The sequence below is a fragment of the Aquila chrysaetos genome, chromosome 2 (assembly GCF_900496995.4).
Source record: "Aquila chrysaetos chrysaetos chromosome 2, bAquChr1.4, whole genome shotgun sequence".
NCBI classification, from domain to species: Eukaryota; Metazoa; Chordata; class Aves; order Accipitriformes; family Accipitridae; genus Aquila; species Aquila chrysaetos.
In genome coordinates, this window is record NC_044005.1 from 54791978 (window position 1) to 54800083 (window position 8106).

An 8106-nucleotide genomic window follows, 5' to 3' on the forward strand; every position below is an offset into this window, starting at 1 on the left:
TGTCGATTATTTACTGTGAACATAACTGACACCCATTAGATCAACCCTCCGTATCCTCACTCAGAATCAAACTGGTCTTTACCAAACATACAGAAAGGTTACATTTCTGCAAATAAAACCTATGATTCTGAACATCATCAGTGCACGTGGAAACCTTTACAATACATGGATAAAAGTCTAAAAGTTTTAAAATTTCCCCTCCTCCTCAATTCTAACAGAAGTTAAAAGTGAAAATTTCTACACATTTTTAGCATCTTAGGAAGAATAAGAAATCATGCCTTTTTCCATTATTGTTAAGTCAGTTCTGATTTATTTTTGTAATAACAATGAAGCTAAATTATGGCTCCATATTCATCTCATTATAAGAACTGATTCTATGCAAAACTAGGACTTCCAGGCATTTAAAAATCTTTATGAATCACCATTTCAGGATCCAAATTTCATAGCTGAGACCTTTCCCATCTTTTACCTGTGAGGAATGCTCACCTCAGTCTACATCACCTATGCAAAAGTAATATTCCACAGTAGCACAGCATTATGAGGCGACTGTAGGTTTCAAATGCTAGACTGTTGTACTCCTAAAAGCCAGTCAGGGGTAAAACCAGACCTAATGAAATAGGCTTCTGGCCTATGCTTCTCTTTCCAAGAAACTGTGCAGATTTCTACATGCCTCACACAATTCTGTAACTTTCATGATTCTCAACTAAACTACAGAAAACAGTTTCTCTTTCACGTTTTGTTATTTATTTCTACATGCATCACAACTGACAGTGTTGATCCCCTCGCTATTCATTCAGCAGAGACTGGAGAGTAAGACACTTATAAGGTCAACTCAGAAAGACCTTTGCTGGGAAAATACTTCCTTTCATTCTTTTCTTTCTTTAACTTCAATCAAGGGCAACCCTCAAAACAGAGCCTATTGGGTATCCTGGAACCCATTTAAAAGCCTTCCCTGAGGCTGTTTAAGTTGTTCCTTCCTGCTCTAGGCATTACAGTATGCTGAAACCTTCAACAACTCCTGTTAGCAGATATTGCTATACTAAAACTTCTCCCACTTCCTCAGATAGGTATGAAAAAAAAAAAAGAAACGAAAAGAAACTTTTGGTTCAGCAATCTCCAAGTATCACAACTTTTTATAAAGCACAAAGCACAGATATGAAGTTCTATTTCAATACAGCCTTTCGGGACAATGTAATTTCTATTCTACAGCAGCAGACAACGAATGATTCGCCTATGCTGTCTCCTGGCAGCGGTGGTTATACTACATCTTTTAAACCTGTTATCAGCTCATACTGAATACTGATGCCTTTCTGTTCAGGCTAGCACCCTTTCCTGACTTTAATTCAGCTCGTTGGCATTTTCTAGTGCGTTGAACTCCCACTGTCCTCCCGGGGCCAAATTTGTGGGCAGAATACAGGCAAGCGTGTAGGGCTAAGTGCAGTTCCTCCCCACAGTTTCCTCACCCACTGCAGTACACTGCAGGCTGGACACATTGCAAACCTGTATAGATGCCTCCTTTGTGTGAGAAAGATCTTTCCTGAAAGAAGGAGTATATGGTACCGCACTGCAATGAATTCCTATTTCGTCTGCCTATTATGGCCAGATATCTCAACTTTTATAAACCATTATACCTTTGTCTCCCCATCTCCTCCTGCCTCCAAAATCAATCCTGCAATGATTTACAGTTACGGAGGATATTGTCTCTTTCCTATAACTCCATTTTTCCTTCAGGAAGAGATGAGAAAACTCCCGGCAAGATGGATGGAACGTTAAATCTGAGCAAAGACAATGCTCTGTTGACATAAAGTGGTCAGTGCTTCGTCAAACTTTCTGGCAACGACAAAAATTAACCCATACGAGGATCTGCTCCTAGGACTGCAATGAGGATTAAACTTGAACACTGGTTTTAGCAATAAGCAATGTGAACATACATAAGCAAGTAAACACCTTGGTATTCTAATAAAAGATATGAAGCATTAGGTAAAAAACAAAGCAAACCAAAAATTCCATCTGCCTTCCCCTGAAACACAGATATATAATGCAGACAGTCTCTGGCTGTCACAATGAGAGTTAGTGTGGAGTAAAGGTAGAAGTGCTGGATAAGAGCTGAAATAGTCTACAATTTGAAAAACACTCAGAACAGGATTTTTAAAAGCCCATTAAGAAGAATAGGCTATTCAAGAAATCCTAAAGTGCTGTTCTGCACCTTTGCAAAAGTTCAGACTTCACATTTCAGTCCCAGAAATGAGTAGCAAAAAGAGCAAAGGGATTATCTTTTCTGTTCTTAGCCTCACTACAAGCTTTATTAGTAAAAGCCTAGTCTCCATTCTAGAATCACAAATTGAATTCAGCTGAAAAGATGTAGCGCATTTGGCCTCTGTTTCCCTTACCTCAATAAATACAGGAGATTTTAACCACTATGGAAATTGTTTCAGGCCACATCTAGAAAGCACAGCCCATGTGGCAAATCATATTTCATTATAAAAGCAAGTGATTTCCTCCTGTTTTTAAGGGAAGAGGCGTCATAGCTTCGGACTTATGTGGCATTTCTGATTTAGCTAACGAGGGCACAATAAACCTAAATGATGCTAGCATTGTAAAGAAATAAAGCTGACTTACTCATTGCTTCTGGTTTCCTTTGGAACTAATACTCAGCCTCTGGATGTGTACTGCATAGATCTGCAAGAAATTAATCTTACTAGGGTGAGTAAAGATAGAACAGACTGTTTTGTTCTTACCACTTCAAAAATTATTCTTCCCTGCTGCGTTTTCTGTCAGAAACAAAGTGAGTAGCTTTCTTCTATTTGAAGTGCAGTTAAAAGATTTGCATCTTGGAATGAAAGGAAAACTGGCCAAATCTCATCAATCAGGAGCTAAATCAAATGATGATAGAGACCATGTCTTTTAGCTGTCACTTAATCTGTGAACTGCCAAGCTCCCACTGACTCCGTTGATGGACAGACACATGCTGGCTGCCTATAGAAATGTGGCAATGTCCTTGTAAAGATGAAATCCTAGATACTAAGACACAAACCCACTTCAACAGAAAACTTTCTGTCTGCAGTCACCTTGTCTCCATTTTTATTGTTGCAGTTGAATAATAAATACATCAATCAAAGGATACGGTCTTGTCCTGTTTCGTCACTGATGAACAGACACGTATCCATGTCTGTATGAACAAAATGTGGAATATGAGGACAACAGCTCCTGTGTTAGCATCGCTTGTCAGTCCATATGCTCTGCCTAGTGATTACACAGTCCCACCACCCACAACGTTCCCGTTCTATTCCATGGTGATAGCAAAGAGCTGGACTATGATACATTTACTTTCACATCTGGCCAACGAAAGTTAATATGCACAGTAAGAAAAGACCTGCTTACTGCTACCCAAGATCAGAGTAGTAGATGTGACATCAAATACCCTGACTGCAAACATCTGGTCAGGGAAAATACACTGGTTCTGGACATTTAGGCAACTGTTTTCTTGTCTCTTTACTACTCTAGGGGGGGCCTTTCCTTATCTCTGCCTCAAAAAGAAACTGCTGCATAGTCAGAGCCATGAAACTTGATCCCCAATCCACCCCAAATCCATCTAGTGATACACAGAATACACTCCTACCTTCAAAAGTGCTAATGAGATGGACATGATTTTGAGGCAATTAGGATGTAAGTGTTCAGTCAAGAGCATTCCAAAAAGGACAACTTAAATGCTCTGAACAAACCTAGCTGTAGGTAAATTAAGGATTAAAGGGAAAAGCTGTTTTCCTTGGAAATATGGATTAAAGTGCTAATAAGAAAACTGCTTTTACAGAAAAGTCACAAATCTTCAGGCCAAACAAATCATTTATGGTCAAGTACTGACTTCCTCCATAATGTAGGCCACGCACCTCACCCAACCAATAACTTCTATTTGATCTATATCTACGTCTTGACATAATGCTCAAGTATTAAAGGATTATCATGCTGCTTGATGACCATATTTAATTGCCATCCTTAAGAAAAGTGAAAAGTAGCAGTATATTCCTTGTTATGGAAACATATCTGGTTGAACTCAGCCATTCTTTAGTGGTTTGCATTTTTCTGCTACTTTAATAAGCTCCTCACTGTCAGAAATCCCAATAGCTAGGTACCTCTGTACTGTAATCAATTCACCTTTTAAGTTGCTTTAAATTTAAGTAAACACTAAATTGACTGCATTTCTTAGATCTCTAACTAAAGTGGAGTCTTTAGTGGTTTTTTGTTGCTGGTTTTTTTTCTTTTCTTCTTTTTTTTTTTTTTTCCTTTTTTCTTTCTCCAAGAGCTAAAATTACCTGATTTCTTTATTAAACCCTTTCCAAGTTTTCAGTGTGCTCAGCTGTGGACATCTCACTATCTTCATTGATAGATTCCTGCTCTTCCATCCACGGACCATGCCTGTTCTAGCACAGGAGGGAACCACTAGGTAAATGAACGGATAACCTACCATCAATCATTCTCATCCCCAGATGAACTTTGCAGGCATAACCTGTTTCTTTAAATTTATTTATAGATACATGAACCTGCAAGAGGAGAGCTTCAACATGCAACTCTTAAATGTAATAGCATAAAATGGAAATCATTACCCAAGCTGCAACCCTTTTTTTAACTCAAATTCTAACAGAAATTCTCCATGAGAAGAGCACTCATTTTACACATATCGTATTCTTATTCCCACTCATGTATCGGAAAGGTTGGACTACAATCCTAACTTTGTTCTTTCATTCTTCCATTCTTTTGTTATTTTCTTTCTTTCATGAAAAGAAACCTGTCTAATATGAATGATCACTGGTTTTAATTAGTCATAGGATTCCTGCTATGCCAAATGTTTTGTTTGGTTGCTCTAAAGGGCAGAAATATCATCTTCCTCTTTTCATCCTTCACAGTGAAGCAAAACAGCCCATTTAATACACATTTTTCAAAACTTCATCTACCACTTATTAGAACACAAAGCTTCCCACTGATGTATCTGTCTCCATGCTCCCGGGGAACAATATGGTCTGTATGTGAGACTAGGCACAATAGATGGAGAGAAAAGAATACGTTCAGCAATTTTGCATCATGGTGACTCTGCAGTGACTCCACATACGACCTGATAGAAGTTACTTAAAACACATTGCATCCCACTTCTCCTATGCATGACAGAAGGCTAATACTTTTCTGTCTTGTAAGAGAGTTATGAGACTAAATTAATGTAAAGGCCTTTCAGATAAGTGCAAACGTATAATTTCCAGAAAAAAAAATGAGGTATTAGAAAGCCTTGAGCAAAAAAAAAAATAATGAACCATTCTTGTTACCTGACATTGCAGATGACAGCATACTTTTTCTTTTTTTTTTTTTCCCCAATAATAAATATTTCCCAGCAGCTTACCAGAAAGAGGCATTTTATGTAATACAGTTAAGTACTTTTCCTCTGACAAAACTTTCTGCAAGAAACATTCCTCCCTAAACATTTTGGTCTATTAAAAAACATATAGGAATTCTCCCCTAGAACATTTCTTGCACCAAGGAAAGAAAAGTAATAGCTAATATTTTACTTTTTCTTAGAGATCAGCTGAGACCCTCCCCTCCATTTGCAAGAGGTGAAGAACAGATAAACAGCTAGTTGGACTGAAGAAATAAGAGGCAAGCAGAAGAGTATTTTATAATCTTTACTTATTACAGGCTTGGACTTTGTGTGCAGTACTCCCAAAGTGATGTTCCACTCTAAGAGGTAAGTCCAAGGCTCTAGCACAAAACATACTACCTACATTCAAATGAAATATAAATGACTGTGTTTTGATTCATTCTGCATCCTTGTACAGTTATTAGGCAAGGCCTGAAAGACCAGAAAGAGAAGATAAAAGGAAAGTCACAATCTAAAGACAACCTTTCTTTTGTACTCAAATGCTTTCCCTCATAGATTACAGGTACTCTTTTTAAGGAGCATCACTTTCCCACCTACAAAGCTGAATTAGAGAGTCTTTGAAAGGTCTTCAAGGTTTCTGTAGGACACAATCAGACTATTTCACATCAGCATTATATGAATTCATTCTGGCATGTTTTCTGAGTACTACTTTTCATTAATTCCCATTTCTTTCAACCCCAAGATCCTTACAAAATCTTCTTCCTAGAACTCAGTACTCCAGAACTTTAATATGTATGAATCATTTATACAGCTCTTGCCTTATTTTATAGACTGATTCATGTCATTTAGATGAATATTTGGGTACTAATAGAATTATCTCTTTTTTGCATTTCCAACCCAAGAAAGCCCACGACATTCTTATTCAGCCAATCTCTGTGGGCACAAGAATAGTTTTAAAGTTGTCCTACACTATTTTCACTTGTTTAATTAAAATATTTATAGGAGGAAAAGTGAACAAAAACCTCTTCAGCAAAAACCCACAAAACAGGTCATAAATATTTCACCTAGAATATTAGTGACTTCTGAAAAGCAAATTTGTCATTCATACCTATCCTTAAAAACCTGAGACATATAAGAAGGTAGATTCCCCCCCCCCCCCCCCCCCCCCCCCCCCAGGAGATCTGTTCTCTGTAACCTATTAAAATGCATGATTTCTCAGCAGCTAATGAATTTTCTTTCATATCATTCTATACCCTCAGACTTTGCTGGTTAGGGTGTAAATCTTCAGGGATGAGGATGGAGTAGTTCTATATATCAGTTCAAATCTGCATAGATTCTTAAGCCTATACTGAAACTACATCTCCTCTATGGTCCTGTAGAAATACAGTTCACTGTAGCATCCAAGCATTTTTCACAGTCCCTGAATTTATAGACCATCAGCTGCATAAACAGTGTCCACTCTTTCATCCACTTTCCAGATGAATGGCTGCGTGATGTTTTATTTTAGTGGGGCCTGGATTTGTGTTTTCCTTAGTGAATGGTGCTGAACATTAAGCCCTGCCCATGACGAGTTCAGAATGTTCCTGCCCTGTGTTGACCCAGCAACCAGTGAACTTTGTCTTCCTCATGGCCAAGCTCTACTCTCCTGTAGAAACCTCTGTTTCGCTTGAGGCAACTCTTAGGACAAAGTTTCCCTCTTGACACTCCAGGTGTCACGGAATGGCTTTGAAAACACAGTCTGGACAATGCTGAATCCCTGACTTTGTCTTGACATTCTGTAAGAAGCCAATGTGCACATAAAAAGGTTGATCTGATGTGTACTTTAAGGGCTAACTCCTTAACAGATATAAAAGCTATTATGTCAGTCGGTATTCTTCTCAGTGGGAAGAGGAGGCGGTCATTGCAAGAGACTAAAGACAGAAAACAACAAATGCTATTTTATAACATTGCTATAGTTCTGCAAAACCACAAATGTTTCTACTACCAGATACAATTACTGTAATCGTCCTGAAACATCCCACACTGGAAAAACTAAACACACTGTCTCTCCTGTTTGAATGAGGTAGAGAAGAGGGATACGCTACTGTCATTATGCCTGCTGTCTACCCAGCCTTTTCATAAGTAATTTATCAAGAGGGTTTTATGTGTCCCAGGGTAAGGGCCAAGCACTATGAATGTCAGGATCTACTGACAAGGTAGATAATGCAATACCTTTTACTGGGCCAACAAATAAAATATTATGCGCCAACTTTCAGGCCAAAAAGGCTCTGTCTTTTGGACATTGTCAGAATTTCCAGAGTATGGCATTTAAATGAGGCAGCTGATTTAAAGCATTTCAGCTGTCCAACCTAAATCACGTCTTAGGGCTAAATCAAAAAGAAAAGCCTTCTGGGAGAAAAAAGACAGGCAAGATGCCCATAAGCCCTATTTCCTCTGTTTTAGAGAGCCTGTCCTGATATATCTAACTATAAAATTGTTCTATGCTTTTCTTCAAAGCTATTTGAAGAACAAAATAGGCTCTATAAAAAATTGTCAAAATAAAAATCAGGAGTTGGGATACACAAGGAGAAATTACACTGCCTAATTAATTTGCAAGTGGCTCAGGAAACATTAAAAAGAAGCAGAAGTTTCCTTAGAACACTTTCTGATGAAACTGATGAATATGTTCATCAGCAGCAGATGATGAACATTGAGAGAAACAAAGTAGAGACAAAAAGGAGCATTAGAACTCTGTTTCATTTAAT